Below are 18,637 nucleotides of genomic sequence, written 5' to 3' on the forward strand. Positions count from 1 at the left end.
ACAAACCGAGTATGTCTAAGTGATTCTGCCCAGCAACAAGTCTGAGAAAAATGACTGGGGAAGAGCAGGCTCTAGCACACAGCACAAGGGAGGCAGCATGGGCAAGTTCACAGCACAGCTTGCCAGGATACTTGATGAGCAAGGCTTCCCTTCAGCTCATAGATCAGCCTCAGCAACTGCAATGGCCTTCAGTCCATGTCCAGTCTTTACCATTTTCTCAGTTTCTCAGTCCAGACTGCTTGACTTATTTAGACCATGGTGTCAGTTACCGCTGTCAGACAAGCTTGAGGAATGTTCCCTAGAATGCAGGTAACCAAGTGTATAACTGGCTTGAGCCTGAGCTGCCTTGTGCTTGGTGCCAGAGGATATGGAGGAAGTACCCATCTAGGCTGCTGAGGAGTCTTTCCTTCTTGTCTTCAGGGTCCCCTCTTGATGTCACAATGACTAGCCAGGAGTCCTTGGACCTGGGTGCAGTCACCTTATCAAGTGTCCCACGGATCCCAACTCTGCCCTAGACTATGCAGCTGGCAGTGGGTGGGATGGTGCAACCCAGGTCTTCCCCCAACATGGGTGGCTAGACTACTTCTCCTGGCCACTGAGGGGACAAAGATGAATCCTGAAACACATTGACTCAACAATGAGAGAGAAAACAGGGGTGAGGGGTAGCCTCGGCTGGGATGCTGGGAATAAGTGTCCTTTTAAGGTTTTCAGTTTCTACCAGCCCTGTGTGACCAGATCGATTTCTGGTTCTGTCAATCAAATAAATATTCTAGGTGCAGAGTGTGAGAATTTAGTCTTTCTTCTCAACTACCAGGATTCTCCATTGGAGTAATGGTCCCATTTCATGGGAAAATAAACTGAGGACCTGGGAGGATGTAACTAGCCAGGTCCCTCCTTGGGTGAGGCCTGCCCTCCACTCAGGGTAGTGAATCCTCCATCTCTGGGAAGACAGACTTCCTCGGTGTTGGCTCTGCTCTGTTCTGTGTAGAACACTCACCACCTTCCTGGAACCCAACTGCAATAGGAACACTGGTGACCTCAACAACAACCCAGCTTTCCATGTGCTAGTGGACTAGTAAAGGCTCCTGGAGGCAGCCTAGGTGCAGCTCACGTGATGCAGCCTTAACCTTGCCCAGCAACCAGTCTCAGTGGTGACAGAGGGGCAGACCTACTCCCAGAACCATCCCATCTCCTAGAGTCCTCCCAGTATCCCAGGAGGAGGACTGTCTCTACTGCCTGCCACCTAGTCTTGTTTATGCCAATTGGAAAGGCCAGGGGTCAGCCAGGAGGAGCAGCACACTCCTGTAAAGAATAAGGACAAGAGGTGGACTCATCACAGTGACCAGCCCACAAGTTCTGCTTGTTGCTTGTGTTGTGACTGAGCTTCACCCCAGGTCATCTGCACATTACAGCATGAAGCTCACAGTTGTGCAAACAGAAAAATGCCCCAGAGACATCCTGGTTCTTATCCTGGGGACCTGTGGTACGTCATCTGGCCCCTCAAGGGGACTTTGCAGATGGGATGAAGCTAAGGTTTTGAATGTGGGGATGTAATCCAGGAGGCCCAGGGGACCTGATGTCATCCCAGCTTCTTAGAAAATGTAAGCAAGAGGCCAGTGGTCAGATACAGACTAGTGTGCTGCTGTCCTTGCTCCAAGATGGTCTTTCCCCAACCTGTGTCTTGAGGTCTGTGAGGACAGGATGCCCACACTAGCCAGACATGCCTGGGTCTCTCTCTCCCTACAATAAATTGGTACCCAAATTACTTCCACTAAGAATCACACCTCTATATTCTGCTGCTGGATCTGCTTAAAGCAGCTCTGGTGTGGAAGGACTCATCCTGCTTTGGATTCTGTGCCCCCATCCCCTTCTTCATTGCAGACCTGTGCGCTCAAACATGCTGGCTCAGAGCCTCCCAGTGGCCCACTTAGGGCACAGGGTTTACCACTTGTTCCGTGTGCTTGAAATCCTGGTTCCTTGGTTACAAGGAAGAGATGGAAATCCAGATGCAGGGTGCCTGGTTCTAGCCAGCTCTGCCACTTACTCACTGTGTGAATTTGGGTTGGTTATTGAACTTCCCTGGGCCTCAATGGCCTTATGTGTAAAGGAGGTGTCATGACAACACCTAATTCCCAGGGATTGTGGAAGTAAGTCTGATGCACACAAACCCTCTTAAGGTGTCTCTGTCCCCTCGTGCACCCTAGAGAAGTTCTGCAGTTCCAGCACACAACATGACCTTCCCCCAATTTCTGAAGGTCTGTTGCTGACTGACCATCTGGGTATGGTTGTGAGGGTCTTCCTGGAGCCCCTGCTGTCCAAGCTGTGCAGGCCATTTGCTCTGCTGTGGCCCTTGAACATGGTTGGCAGCACTGTGATGAAGCACAGACTCTGGACTGGCCATGTGAGCCTCCAGACCTTGCACAGCACTCGCCTGGGAGGTGTGCCTGCAGCATGCTGTAACACAACCAACCACCCAATGCGCCCAGCAGCATCTGAGTGTCCAAGGAGAAATCTTCACATGCATCTTTGGCTACTGAGTCTGTCCATGTGCTAGGGAACCATGGCCTCTCCACAGCTCCAGGGCAGGACTCGAGGTCAGTAGCCCCAGGCACTTTCCCTTTTCCTCCAGCTCCTTGCCATTCCTACACCCCACGGCTGAGCAGAACCCCAGAGAACTTTGACTCTGGCAATGCCAGAGAAAACTCAGAATACCTGAGAATGCCCAGGGGACCTCGAGCAGTGGGACTGTTCACCTTGCTGGGGATGTGCCCTCTCCCTGGGGATGAGGCATGAGGCTTCAGAAGCAGCCCAGATATGGTAGGCCCTGAAACTCCCACTGCATACCCACACCACAGACCTGCCAGGATGGTGGAGCCCTAAGACCACACCCAGGCCCTCTGCCCCCACTACACATGCAACCCCATCTCCAGGAGGAGGATAACCCAGAGTCCAGGAGCACAGAATGTGGATCACCCAGGGTCTCATCCTGTGTAGCCACCTGCTTCTGTGTACTTGAAATCTGTGCTGTGTCACCTGGGAACTGTAGGTGACACAGCATCTAGGAGTCCAGGCAGCATGGAGAAGCAGGTGTCCTGCAGGGAGTGTGGCTGGCTCAAGCCCTGGACAAGAGTGTTTCCAGATGCAAAGGGCTGCCCATGGAGGCTCTCCCTCTCTTTCCACCTCTGCCCCAGCTCCTCCTTCCTCACCACTTCTCATTCCGTCTCTCTTTCCAGTCGCCTTGCTTGATGGACCCTACCACCTCCAGTTCCCTTGCCCTCTCCCCTCCCCATCTGGCTCTTCCATCAGCCTATTGTCCTTCCGGTCCTCCCAGCATGTCCTTGGATCATCTGCTCTTGCATGTGGCCCTGAAAACTCTACCAAAATTTGCTGAATTTCTCCTCTTGCAAGTCAGCCGCTCCTTCAACCCCCTCAGTTACATGTAAATCTGTCCTCACCAGCAGTCCTCTGGTGCCCCAGCCCCACAAGTTGCCATTGGTGGGATTGTGCTAATCCACCCAGTCTCCCTCCTGCTCCATGCTCTATCCCCTTGACCTGGGCAAGGCTCCAGCCACTTGCCCTCTCTCCTGCTTCCAGTCTCCTGGCTCTGCTGCAGGGTATCTCTGACCAGGTCACTGCCCTGCTCTTCTACAGGGACTCCTCCCCAGGTGACTTATACCTCCCATCAGAATGAGCCCCAACTCCCAGGACTCTGTCCAAGCTCCCAGCCCCTCTGATATCCAAGCTCTGTTTCTCTCATTTCTGGACATTTCCTTGAATTCTGTGGTATTGCCATGGTTTCTACTTCTCACCACTGACAAGGAAAACCATCAATTAAGGGCACCCTGTACCTTCACCAGAATACAACCTGCAACATTCTCCTAAAGTCTTCCCACCATCCCTGACCAGAAACCCCTTTTCAAGATCTAGCATCAATCCATGTCTTCTCCCTTGTGGAAAATTCCATGAGTAGAATTAGGAGGGGGCACTTCTCTAAACTCGAGTGTGTTCAGTGATGTGCAACTGTGTTGAGGGCCTGTCCATATCCTGCTCTGTGCTACTGTGAGACCTGCTAATGATGTGTATGTCATAGAGGCCCCGCCTCTCTTCTGTTGGAAAGTTTGGGCATGACCCACCTTCAAGGGTCCCCCAAGTCCTTTCCTGACTTCTGAGTGTGTGGCTGGGAAAGCAAGCACTGGGCACAGGGAGGCTGCTGTGAAGGACAAAAGCCAGCTTCCTAGGCTGTAACAAAATGACAGAGACCTGCAGAAGTAAGAGTTTGCTTTGACTCTGAGTGTTAAAGACCTCAGTCCAGGACTGCTTGGGGCATGGGGTGAGGCAGTGCATCATGGAGAAATGCATGGCAGGTCAACCTCTCCGACTCACATCTGGGATGCAAGAGAAGCAGGACAAATATAGGTCCCAGAGTCCTCTTCAAGGACACACACCAGGGCCCTGAACCTCCACCAGGCCCCACCTTCTACCTCACTCATCTTCGCAGATCACCATCTGATGACTTTCCTTGAACAGGTGGCCTGTGTGCACTCTGTTGTAGAGGCAGTCCTGCTAGGCTTTTCTTGGTGCTGCATGAAACATACCCATGCTGAAACAATTACTAGATTTCATGAGGCACAGTCTGACCAGCTCCCTGTCTGCAAGGAAGACCCTGCACCATCTGTCTGGTGCTTGGTCTTTATCCTGGGACAAGGCCTGAGGCCACTTCAGGAGTCAGAACATAGGTCTCTGAGTCTTGGCCAGGTCTCTGTCTCTCATGCTGTCATTGCCTTGCCCCAGCTACCCCTGGGCTGATGCCCTTCTCTCTGGGCCATTTCCCACCCTGACAACTGGTTGTGGGCTCAGTCTCTCCTCTGGGCAGGGGCAGGTCCTCTGACAAGTCCACAGGAAGACTGCAGGCCTTGGAGAGAGCAGGAAATGGTGCACAGAAGAATGAAGAGCTGGTGAACAGCTGTTGGTGTGTCAGTTGGGGTGTCATGACCCCTGTCTCTTCTTCAAACACCGTGGCAATCCCAGCGTATAGGTGTTCTGGGGCTACGCAGTGGACACCAAGGATAAATATTGAGAAAGACGACATTGCTTTCATTAGAAAGCACCTTGGTGCAGAAGCCCAAAGAAGGGACCCTCTAGCCCTGTCCTGTTCAGGAAACTTTGCTTGAGCAGGTGTCATCCTGGATGCTGTGGACAAAGCCACCAGGGTGGACATTGCCTGGGGTTGCCCTCTGGAACAAGAACCAGGGTCACCCTCTATCTCAGCTGGGAGGCTTTCATGGTCGTAAGAGATTGAGGGTGTGGAGAGCAGCCCCTCATCTGTGCAGGGTCTCTGTCAGAGCCACTGGCTAGCATGAGCACCCTGTCTTCCTACTCCAACCTTCTCTCCTGTGCGTGGGCACTGGAGGCTGCAGCATAAGAATCCACAGACTACAAGCATGGCCACTGAGTGCACAGCACGGTCCTCACCCCTGTGACTTTCCCAGTGCCACATGAGAAAGCTTCTGGGGTCCCAGAGCTTGGAGTGATTACAGCTGTTGGTGGCTTTTTTGGAGCTGCCACAGAGAAGGGAGGGTGCTTGCAGCCTGTTCTCCACGGGGCATAGGAAGCCAGGCTCATCCAGGGCACTGGCCCCACCAGCCTACTGTCAACTGGTAACTGGAATTCTGTGGAGGAGGCTCAGGCCTGGACTTATAAGTCAAGCTCAGTGCTTCCTTGTCTGCCCCAAGCTGTCCTGTGCACAAAGGCACAGGTGTAATGTCGTTGCCATAACTACCCCTGGCCAACGGAGGATGGGATGAAAACAGCACTGGGTGATCCTGAGGACCTGGCACTGCAAGACTCAGTCATCTGGAATTGAGGAACAAAACAAACAGCACATACCATGTGCATACAAAACTTCTTACATATCACACAACACATACAACTGAACACAGCATGCAGCATATGCACAAACATCTACTTACATATCACCCAACACATACAAGGCAACACAGCACTCACCATGTGCACACACATCTCCTTACACACCACACAACACATCAAATGCAACACACCACACACGATATTTACACACACTCTTCACATAACAAAACACACATGACACAACACAGTACACACCATGTTAACAACCTCCTTACACATCACACTACAAAACTGCTATACAACAAACAGCATACATCATGTGCACACTCACTTCCTTACACATCACAAAACACACACAATGCAACACACAGCACACACCATGTGCACACACCACTTCACAACTTCTTACACATCACAGAGCGCACAAAACACAACACAGCACACACTATATTCACACCCACCTCCTTACACATCACAGAACATATTAAACACAACACAGCATAACCACATGCTCACACCTCCTTACACATCACACTACAGCATGACACAGCATGTACAACAGGTACATACACTCTCCTACACATCACAAAACACAAACAACAAAACACAAAGCACAAATTGCATGTACAAATACCTTCTTCACTTTAAAAAACACACATGATTCAACACAGCACACACCACATGTAAACAACAACCTTACACATCACACAGCAAAACCACTACACAACAAACAGCATACATCTTGTTCACACACACCTGCTTACAGACCAAAAAACATACACAGTGCAACACACAGCACTTAGCATGGGCAAACACACCCCCTCATACATCACACAGCACACTCCCAATGCAATGCACAGCACACATGATGTGCACACACTACCCCTTACATATCACACAACACACACAATGCAATGAACCACACACACCACATTTAAAAAACCTCCTTACACATCACATAACACATGGAATGCAACACAGCACACAGCATGTGTACACAAACCTCCTTGCACGTCACGCGACACACATCAAATCACACAGCACACACCTGGTGCACAAACATCCCTTACACATCACACAACACACATCTGAAAGCACAGCACCTTCCACATGCACACACTCTTCCTTACATATCACACAATGTTTCTTTCTTAAATATCATTTTAAGAAGCTTACGTATACTGTTTCCTGAGTCTATATGAGCTTTAATTAACACAATTTTACACTGTATCTAAAGCATGAATCAAAGAAAGTTTGAGAGAACTTTTAACTTCCCTTTTGTGTGGCAAAATGGCAAAATGTATTTTATGTTTTAAAATATTAACCATTAGACAAATCAGACTCTAACTAACCTTTTGAAATACATTTTATTTAAAAAAAATTTTATCTCAGTGTAAAAGGTAACAAATATTACATATACCCTATTGATACCAGGTCCTGTAATAATGAATTAAATGATAGGAACAAATCCACAATAATATTTACTCTTTATAAGTTTAAAATTACCATTATAGACAAGTTTAATTTGGAGAATGGCAGCTTGATAAATTTCTGCTTTAAAGACTTGTATACCTGGAAGAAATGAACACATTTAATATACAATTAATGACCATTCCAATTACCTTAATACCATTAAATTAACCAAATTTAGTTTTTATAGAAAACTTTAGACTCTGTAACATAGTGCAATACTCTAACATTTGTTGTTTAACTATAATTGTAGGCAATCCAAGATGGCAGACCAGAGGGTGACTGCATCTCCAGTCGCTCCAGAACCCAGGATTCAAGAAGGGGAGGCATTGAGAGACTCGGACTAAAATAGAGCCTCAGGATGAGTCTCCCCCACCCGGTGAAGCGGTGAAGCGCTGCCCAGGCGGCAGGCCTGGATTCGGGTGGCTAATTAGAGTAAGGCAGAGCAGCTAGAGTCCTCCCCAGGCAGCCCTGCACACTCCGGCGGTGGGCTCCTCCCACAGAGCCAAATTCTCCAGCATCTCGAGCAGGCCCCCCAGTGAGAGCCTTTCTGCATAGAACCAAGCTTCAAGTCCCTGAACCAGGGCGGCAAGTTCCTGCCCGCAGGTTGCTTCAGGGATGAGGACAGGGCAGCCAGGGACTTCCCCAAGCAGCCCGCAGCCCGGCCCCCTCCGGCGGGAAGCGCCTATCCAGGCTAGCTTCTCAGAGCAGACCCCCCAGTGAGAGCCTTTCCACACAGAGCCAGCTCCAAGTCCTGGAACCAGTAAAGGACTAGGGGCAGCTTTCCTTGGAAGCACTGCATTATCAAGTTATTCCAAGATTTCAGGCTACTGAAGGCAGGAAGGTGACACACTGGAAATCTACAGGGACACTATAAGCCAATAGAAGAATTTGGAAATATCACAAAGTCCCACTGACATCTGACCAATATGAGAAAACCAAGGAAGAAAATGTCCCAAACAAACCTAGATACTATATCAATAAAACCCAATGACAGCACAGCAGAAGAAATATTAGAAAGGGAGTTCAGAATGCACATAATTAAAACAATCAGGGAAGCAAATGATGAGATAAAGGAGCAAATGCAGGCATTAAATGATCGCACCAATCAACAGTTAAAGGAACAAATACGGGAAGCAAGAGATCATTTCAATAAAGAGTTAGAGATATTGAAAAAAAAACAAACAGAAATCCTTGAAATGAAGGAAACAATAAACCAAGTTAAAAACACCATAGAAAGCATATCCAGTAGAATAGAACACCTGGAAGACAGAACCTCAGACATTGAAGACAAAATATTTAATCTTGAAAACAAAGTTGACCAAACAGAAAAGATGGTAAGAAATCATGAACAGAATCTACAAGAACTATGGGATATCATGAAAAGGCCAAATTTAAGAATTATGGGGATTGAGGAAGGTACAGAGAAACAAACCAAAGGAATGAACAATCTATTCAATGAAATATATAAGAAAATTTGCCAAATCAGAAGAATGAAATGGAAAACCAAATACAAGAGGCTTATAGGACTCCAAATATACAAAATTACAAGAGACCCACACCAAGGCACATTATAATGAAAATACCTAACATACAAAATAAAGACAGAATTTTAAAGGCCGCGAGAGAAAAGAATCAAATTACATTCAGGGGGAAACCAATAAGAATATCGGCAGATTTTTCAATCCAGACCCTAAAAGCTAGAAGGGCCTGGAACAACATTTACCAAGCCCTGAAAGAAAATGGATGCCAACCAATAATCTTATACCCAGCAAAACTTACTTTCAGATTTGACGAAGAGATAAGATCCTTCCATGATAAACAAAAGCTAAAGGAATTTACAAAAAGAAAGCCGACATTGCAGAACATTCTCAGCAAAATATTCCATGAGGAAGAGATGAAAAACAATGATGCAAATCAGCAATGGGAGGAACTAGCCTAAAGGAATAGCCAAATAAAGGAGAAACCAAATCCTGTCAAAAAACAAAAATGAGTCAAATGACTGGGAATACAAATCATATCACAATAATAACCCTGAATGTTAATGGCCTGAACTCATCAATCAAAAGACATAGACTGGCAGAATGGATTAAAAAGAAAAATCCAACAATTTGCTGCCTGTAAGAGACTCATCTCATAGAAAGAGATACCCATAGACTAAAGGTGAAAGGATGGGAAAAAAACATACCATGCACACGGACACAGCAAAAAAGCTGGAGTATCCATCCTCATTTCAGATAATGTGGACTTCAAGCCAAAACTAGTCAGAAGGGATAAAGAAGGACATTACATACTGCTTAAGAGAAGCATAAATCAGCAAGACATAACAATCATAAACATCTATGCCCCGAACATTGGCTCATCCATGTACATCAAACGAATCCTTCTCAATTCCAGAAATCAAATAGACCAAAACACAATAATACTAGGCGATTTTAACACACCTCTCTCACCTCTGGATAGATCGTCCAAACAAAAATTGAATAAAGAAACCATAGATCTCAATAACACAATCAACAATTTAGACTTAACTGACTTATCTAGAACATACCATCCAACAAAGAATGAATACACCTTCTTCTCAGCAGCACATGGATCCTTCTCTAAAATAGACCATGTCTTATGCCACAAATCTACTGTTAGCAAATACAAGAAGATAGAGATACTACCTTGTATTCTATCAGATCATAATGGATTGAAATTAGAAATAAATGACAGAATAAAAAACAGAAACTTCTCCAATACCTGGAGATTAAATAATATGCCATTATATGATGAATGGATAACAGAAGACATCAGGAGGGAAATAAAAAAATTCCTAGAAGTAAACAAGAACAAAAACACATCACATCAAAATCTCTGGGACACTATGAAAGCAGTACTTAGAGGAAGATTTATTTCATGGGGTGCATTCAACAAAAGAAGTAGAAATCAACAAATAGATGACTTAACACTACAGCTCAAAGCCCTAGAAAAAGAAGAGCAGACCAGCACCAAAAGTAGTAGAAGACAGGAAATAGTTAAAATGAGAGCCAAATCAATGAAATTGAAACAGAAGAAACAATCAGAAAAATTAACAAAATAAATAGTTGGTTCTTTGAAAAAATAAACAAAATTGATAGACCCTTAGCCACACTAACAAAGAGAAAGAGGGAGAAAACTCAAATTACTAAAATTTGGAATGAACAAGGAAATATCACAACAGACACGATTGAAATACAAAACATAATTAGAAGCTATTTTGAAAATCTATACTCCAACAAAACAGAAAACCTCGAAGACATCAATAAGTTTCTAGAGACATATGAATTACCTAAACTGAACAAGGAGGACATACACAACTTAAATAAATCAATTTCAAGCAATGAAATAGAAGAGGTCATCAAAAGCCTACCAACAAAGAAAAGTCCGGTACCAGATGGGTTCTCAGCCGAGTTCTACAAAACCTTTAAAGAAGAGCTCATTCCAATACTCCTCAAAGTATTCCATGAAATAGAAAAGGAGGGAACCCTCTGAAACTCATTCTAAAAAGCCAATATCACCCTGATACCTAAACCAGACAGAGACACATCAAGGAAAGAAAATTTCAGACCAATATCCTTAATGAACATTGATGCAAAAATTCTCAACAAAATTTTAGAAAATTGCATACAAAAATACATTAAAAAGATAGTGCACCACGATCAAGTGAGTTTTATCCCAGGGATGCAAGGTTGGTACAACATCTGGAAATCAATAAATGTTATTTACCATATCAACAGACTAAAAGTCAAGAATCACATGATTATTTCAATAGATGCAGAAAAAGCATTTGATAAAATACAGCACCCCTTCATGCTTAAAACACTAGAGAAAATTGGTGTAGTGGGAACATTCCTTAACATTGTAAAGGCCATCTACACTAAGCCCATGGCCAATATCATTCTAAATGGTGAAAAACTGAAAGCATTCCCCCTAAAAACTGGAACAAAACAGGGATGCCCTCTTTCACCACTTCTATTCAATATCATTCTTGAGACTCTAGCCAGAGCAATTAGACAAACCAAAGAAATTAAAGGGATACGAATTGGAAAAGAAGAACTCAAACTATCCCTGTTCACTGATGACATGATTATATATTTAGAGGAACCCGGAAATTCCACCAGAAAACTTTCAGAACTCATAAGTGAATTCAGTAAAGTAGCAGGTTACAAGATCAATGCCCATAAATCCAACACATTTTTATACATAAGTGATGAATCTTCAGAAAGAGAAATTAGGAAAACTACCCCATTCACAATAGCCTTGAAAAAAATAAAATACTTGGGAATTAATCTCACAAAAGAGGTGAAAGACCTCTACAATGAGAACTACAGAACACTAAAGAAAGAAATTAAAGAAAAGCTTAGAAGATGGGAAGATCTCCCGGTGTTCTTGGATAGGCAGAATTAATATTGTCAAAATGGCCATACTACCAAAAGTGCTATACAGATTCAATGCAATTCCAATTAAAATCCCAATGATGTACCTTACAGAAATAGAGCAAGCAATTGTGAAATTTATCTGGAAGAATAAGAAACCCAGAATAGCTAAAGCAAAAGCTCTTTCAGTAGAAAGAGAGAAGCAGGGGGCATCGCAATACCAGATCTTCACCTCTATTACAAAGCAATAGTAACAAAAACGGCATGGTATTGGTACCAAAATAGACAGGTAGATCAATGGTACAGAAGAGAGGACATGGACACACACCCAAATAAATATAATTTTCTCATACTAGACAAAGGTTCCAAAAATATGCAATGGAGAAAAGATAGTCTCTTCAACAAATGGTGCTGGGAAAACTGGAAAACCATGTGCAACAGAATGAAACTAAATCCCTATCCCTCACCCTGCGCAAAACTCAACTCACAATGGATCAACGACCTCGGAATCAGACCAGAGACCCTGCAGATTATAGAAGAAAAAGTAGGTCCAAACCTTCAACTTGTTGGCTTAGGATCAGACTTCCTTAACAGGACTCCCATAGCACAAGAAACAAAAGCTAGAATCAACCACTGGGATAGACTCGAACTAAATAGCTTTCTCTCAGCAAAGAAAACTATCAGTAATGTGAAGAGAGAGCCTACAGAGTGGGAGAATATCTTTGCCACTCATACTTCAGATAGAGCGCTAATTTCCAGAATATATAAAGAACTCAAAAAACTCTACACCAAGAATACAAATAATCCAATCAATAAATGATCTAAGGAAATGAACAGATACTTCACAGAAGAAGATCTACAAGCAATCAACAAACATATGGAAAAATGTTCAACATCTCTAGTAATAAGCGAATTGCAAATCAAAACTACCCTATGATTTCATCTCACCCCAATTAGAATGGCGATTATCAAGAATACAAGCAACAATAGGTGTTGGAGAGGATGTGGGGACAAAGGTATACTCATAATTTGCTGGTGGGGCCACTCTGGAAAGCAGTATGGAGATTCCTCAGAAAACTTGGAATGGAACCACCATTTGACTCAGCTATCCCACTCCTTGGCCTATATCCAAAGGACTTAAAATCAGCATACTACAGAGATACAGCCACATCAATGTTCATAGCTGCTCAATTCACTATAGGCAGATTGTGGATCCAACCTAGATGCCCTTCAGTTGATGAATGGATAAAGAAACTGTGGCATATATATACAATGGAATATTACTCTGCCATGAAGAATGTTAAAATTATGGCATTTGCAGGCAAATGGATGAAATTGGAGGATATCATGCTAAGTGAGATAAGCCAATCTCAAAAAACTAAAGGACGAATGATCTCGCTGATAAGTGGACAAGGTCATAAGGGGGTGTAGGAGCGGTTAGTGTTAGGGTTAGGGTTAGGTTTAGGGTTAGGGATAAGGAGGGTGGTAAGAATGGAGGAAGGAAGGACTGTATAGAGGGAAAAGAGGGGCGGGAGGGGTGAGGGGGAAGGGGAAAAATAACAGAATGAATCAAACAACATTGCCCTATGTAAATTTATGATTTTTAATTTAAAAAACTATAATTGTATAAACCCCAATTTTTAAGATTGTTCTAAAGAAGAAACTTAACAGACATGATGTTAAGACTGAATTAGTGTTTCTAAGAAATTCTTGTCATTTTAACATATAGATTAAACTTTGGTTTATATCAGTTCATTAGTATTTGACCTTACAAAAAATCTTAAGTAGATTTAACTGATTGTCTCACATAAATATAACCAACTTAGTTAAACACAAACTTGTTGAAATTTACCCTTTACTTACACACAGACTGTCTCAGCACTTACTTAGACCCTCATGTTTACCACATAAGCATTTTCTTACCCAGAAACATTTCATTTTTCACTAAATATATTTCCATGTTTAGAATCTTTTATTTTTTCTTTCCTATCTGTTGACCCCTTGTTGTTCTTTCCTAAAACAACTCTTATGAAATTTCTGAATTTAGATAAATCACTCCATTTGAATAAGATTAAACACTTTGCTGCTTATAGTACTCTAATTGAAACACAGTTGAAAATTTGGAGCCCTTTGCATATAGAATTGTACCTATTAGGACTTAACTCTTAGTTACCTTGTTTTTAGTGATAGCACAATGCAATTTTAAACCCTTTTTATTCACCAATCTATGAAAACACCAATAACATTAAAGTATGTTACTCCCTGGAATTTAAGGAGTTAAGAGTACTTGATGTTATTTAATAATTAGCATTTTAACTTTGCAAATTAATCAGATGTCTCTAACAAACACATTTGAGTAATCTTATATATGTTAAGTCTAATTTGCTTTTTTACTCTAAAACCAAGATATTAGACAAGAGTATTGAACAGTATTTTCCAACTCTTTCCTTTGAAGAAAAGTCCTAGAAACAATTAATATTAGACATTTATAGACAACAACATTTTATAGTTTAACCATTTACAGACTTGTGAGTAATTTTCAAAGATATTTTACTTTTATTAGTTTACCCAGTTTAAATTGAGCATTTTTAAATCATGTGAATTAAAAGTATTTGGAGCCATTTTTAAAATTTTAATTTTATGTACACTTATTATTCATATCAATTTTGTTATCAGGTACATACATAGACAACATGACATTAGACAATACAATATACACATAACACAAAAGCAAAGGCCATGTAACATTTATCTCCATTGCAATGTAACAGATGTTCAAAAATAACTCTAGAGTTGGGTAAAAAAAGAACTAATCAACAAATCATTAACCTAGGTATGTAGAATCAAAATTGTGAGCTCAAAAATTATAGCATTTAAGAAAAACAAAAGAATCCTAGAAGAAAAGATGATAATGACCATTAATTATAGAATGAGAGAGTGAGAAAGAGGCATGCAGAGAGAAGGGGTGAGAGGGAGGGAGAGGGAGAGAGAAAATGAGTTGGTTCTGTGCTGCAGCCAATGAAGAGTTTAAAGGTACCTTTTTTTTTTTTTTTTTTTCTTCAGTCTCAGGTTGGTCCCCTGCTGAGACTGCTGCAAGTTTCAATGCAGGCTTCAGTAAGGCCAGGTGGGGGAAATTGCTTAGGGCCTTTTAACCCTTTATCCTGGTTGGGAATCAAGTCAAGTTTGGTTGCAGAAAATCACGAAACATTATCTCCCACTACATTTGAGGAATGGGGCTGCTTTATCATACTCCTTACTGCTACATGCCACTGATTGTGGGGCTGGTTATGGTTACTTAGGGTGGGGGTGCATGAGGAATATGACCAGACAGGTTTATCTGCCTAAATTGATTGCTTAGGAGTGTCCTGTTCTCCAATTACTTGTGGAGAACAAAGAGGAGTAGCTGGAAAGGGGTTATCTTTTGCTATCTCTTCTACATTTTCTCTGCCATTTTCCCCAGGGTGGGGGCAACTACAGGTTTTGTTTCACTTTCTTCTGTAGTCCAAGTGAGTAAACTTTTTGGGTCTACATTCTCTGTTAGAAATCCCTTTAAACAGGCATAGATCACTGTTAGTGTAGGATTTCTCCCAACAGGTCAGCAGGCTGGGAACCAATGGGAGTCCCCACAGGGAAGCAGGCACTGGGGAGGACCATTTGTCTTCCTGGGACCAAAGAATCTGGAGTCCGTACTGAGAGGACTAGGGCCTTGCCAACATCAGAAATAAGAGAAAAATGAATTTAATCACAATTTGGCCAAAGTGAGGAAGATGATCTGCCAACACTGTCCATAGCAGCACTGCCATCCACAGAACCAGAACAAGGAGACATGCAGGTGGAGATCCAGGGCCCTGTAAGGAACACATCAGAGCCCCCAGCACTGCCTTCCTTCCTGAGTCAGGCTGTAGTCAACCCCAGCTTCCCTCCTCAGCGTGGGATGATTGCCTGCAGGGAACTGGGACCTTGGCAGCAATTGTTAGGCACTGAGAAAAAAGCAATTTGAAGTTTCTTCAAAATTCTCTCATCTTAATGGAGTATTGTCACCATCCCCTTCTAGTCCACATTGCAGTCTTGAGGGATGTGGAACTTCCTGTCATCTGGCCTTTTGAGTGGGGTTGATGTGGAGATTCCCTCAAAGGCACCTAGTGCTTGTGACTGAATAGAGCCAGCAGGCAGATCTGCCTACAGGCCCCCATAGGAGACAACTGGTGAACTTGCTTGGAAGTCTGGGCAGTGTCTGATTTGGTAGTGCTGGCACCTGGATAGCCTCATTCTCAAAATTCCTCCATCAACTGTTTTTGAAGACATTGCTGACTGTCCACCAAATAGTGTGGTCCCATTTTACCTGGATGAACATGTCACATCCTTTAATCTAAATGGGTCCCTGCTCAGAAAGGAAGTGACAGACATTAGGGGTCAGTGGAAAAAAATGCTTTTAGATAGAGTGAGCACCAAAACAGTCTGAGAGAGAGTGGTTATTTGGCTGATATTAATCTGGAATTCTGAAGCTTGGAGTGTGCCAGGTGGAGAAGCAGGTGGGCTTGCATTGGAGAGTGGCCCTGGTGAGTACCTGCCCTTTTGTCCATCAAAGACTCCAGGTACCTGACTGCAGTCTCTGTCCTGTCCAAGTTCTCAGGACCCCCTTTCATTTCATGAGGTTGACCTTCTCCCAGAGCACTGTGGGTATGTGGCATAAAGGTCCCTGTAATGTCTGTGAGGACATTGGACTCTCAGCAATTTCTGACATACCTACTCCCCAATCCTCCCCATCCTGTGTTCATCCAGAGATTTGCTAACTGAGCGCTGCCCTCTCCACATCCACCCTTGGAATACATGCACCTGGATGCAGTCTCAAAACCAGACCCCTTCTCCAAAGTTGGAACTGAGAGTTCCCAAATCTCCTCTTCCTCATCCACCCCCTTCAATCATTTGACTTCTGCAGTTCTACCTGGAATTCCCTTTGTGATGGGGTCAGGCTCCCAGGTGACCTACCTGGGGGGTCAATGAGGCATCAGCATACTTACCAGGCATCAGCATACTTACCAGCTTCTACCTCACACCCAGGGCCATTGCAAACCTTTCCAATAAAGAATTACTTTCTTTATTCTGTTACAAAACAGCAAGCATTGCTTTGGAATCCCTGAGGAAGTTGGAGAAGATGAGGCAGAAGGAACTGATGTCCTGCATGGAACACACCCAAGACAAGCAACCCAAGCCATGGGGCATGTCTGTGGCTTGCAAGCAGGGAGATGGAGGCCAGAGGAAGCAGCAAAGCCTCACACATTCCACTGCCAATGCTAATCAGAAAGAAACATGGCAAATGTACAACTCCTCCTATGACCCGCCTGGATGAGGACTTGAACTCTCCATTCAGTAGTGCTGAGTTAGGCCATTTTCAGTGAGGTCCAAGTATGCCTGCCATCTGGGTTTACCAAAAGTGCCCATGCTGTTTATTACCTGGAGGTAGGCATATATTTCTGTTAAACTCTCACTACAACCCTTTCCTCCCTGCCTCAACTGAAGTGTCCCAGGTCACTGTCATTCCTCAAACCATCGGAGTCAGATCATTTTTTCCAGTTATGATCTTCAACATTCTGTCCATTTCACCTATGGACTGGACAAACTGCCTCAGACCTGGGCAGGAACAAAATCTGTATCCACATTCCCAATCAATGTCAAAAATTGCCCCAGGTCCCCACTGTCCTCCAAAGACTCAGAAGATCCAGAACCTACCAGAAGGGGACTACAGAAGAGACCTCAGAACTCATACTGCGGTGTGTATGAGTCTTTCCCTGAGTCTGGTCACTGGGTTACAACATTCACAGAGTGTGGTGCAGTGGCCATGCCTGGAATGCCAACTACCAGGAGTATGAGCTACAGGATCCCATTTTTGAGACCTGCCTGGGCCACTTAGTGAGACCCTATTTTTAAATTAAAAAAAAAAAAGCTGGCAGACGGTCCCTGGGATCTATATGCAGTACCTCAAATCAACAAATGCATGTATGTTTTTAAACATCCATAGAGGGATAGCCAAGAGTCAGCATCAGGGCCCAGGATGATACCAGACCTCCTGTGAAGAAGGTGAGTCCCTAGCAACACCAGCTTCACCCAGCCTCACATACCTGGCCCTGCCCCTCACACAGCTGTCATCTGAACTCTGCTGGGTAATTCTAGATGGGGTTGCCCTGGTCCTTATCTTGGTATTGGCCTCATGTTGTTGAGCTGGGCTCAGCTCTGGATGTGGTCTACAACTGACCTGAGGCCTAGTGCCTCATCTCCTCTGTACACACAGTCTTATCTGTGCTCCTGCAGTTAAAGCTAGGAATGTCTATGTCTCTGAATGAGACCACCACACTGTGAGGCTTCCTCTGGGACAATGACTTGGCAGACCATGCCTGTCATCTCACTGGAATACTAAGGCAGAACATTCTCACAGGCCATAGGACAGGCCCTGGCCCCACATTGACCAATTTCTGTCTGCATCCTCCCCTGGAGGGTGCTGGCTATTCCAGGGAGATTGTGGCCCCTGGACAGATATGCCTGGGTTCTGGTACCCAGTCTGCCCCTCATTGCTTGGGGACCACAGGCCAAGGAATATCAACCTCCTGAGGTTCCTCTTCCATTTGGAAGCTGAGGTTATCAGTGCTCCCTTTCAGATTTGAGGCAGATTTTCCATGACCCTATGTGTGTGAACCATCCTACGGGACTCAGGGCAGAACAGGTGCTTTTAGCAATGAAAGCTCTGCACTCCTGGCTCCCCAGCAGAATGGGTGCAGGAGTCCTTCCTTCCCTCACATACTCAGGTGGGAGCCCACATATGTGTCCTCTTCCCCACACAATTTGTCCCTGCCCCACAACCTATGTGCTGTTAACTCACCTACTCTGCCTCTCCATGCAACCTA

Source organism: Sciurus vulgaris, assembly GCF_902686455.1.
Source record: "Sciurus vulgaris genome assembly, chromosome: 9".
In the NCBI taxonomy this organism is placed as follows: Eukaryota; Metazoa; Chordata; class Mammalia; order Rodentia; family Sciuridae; genus Sciurus; species Sciurus vulgaris.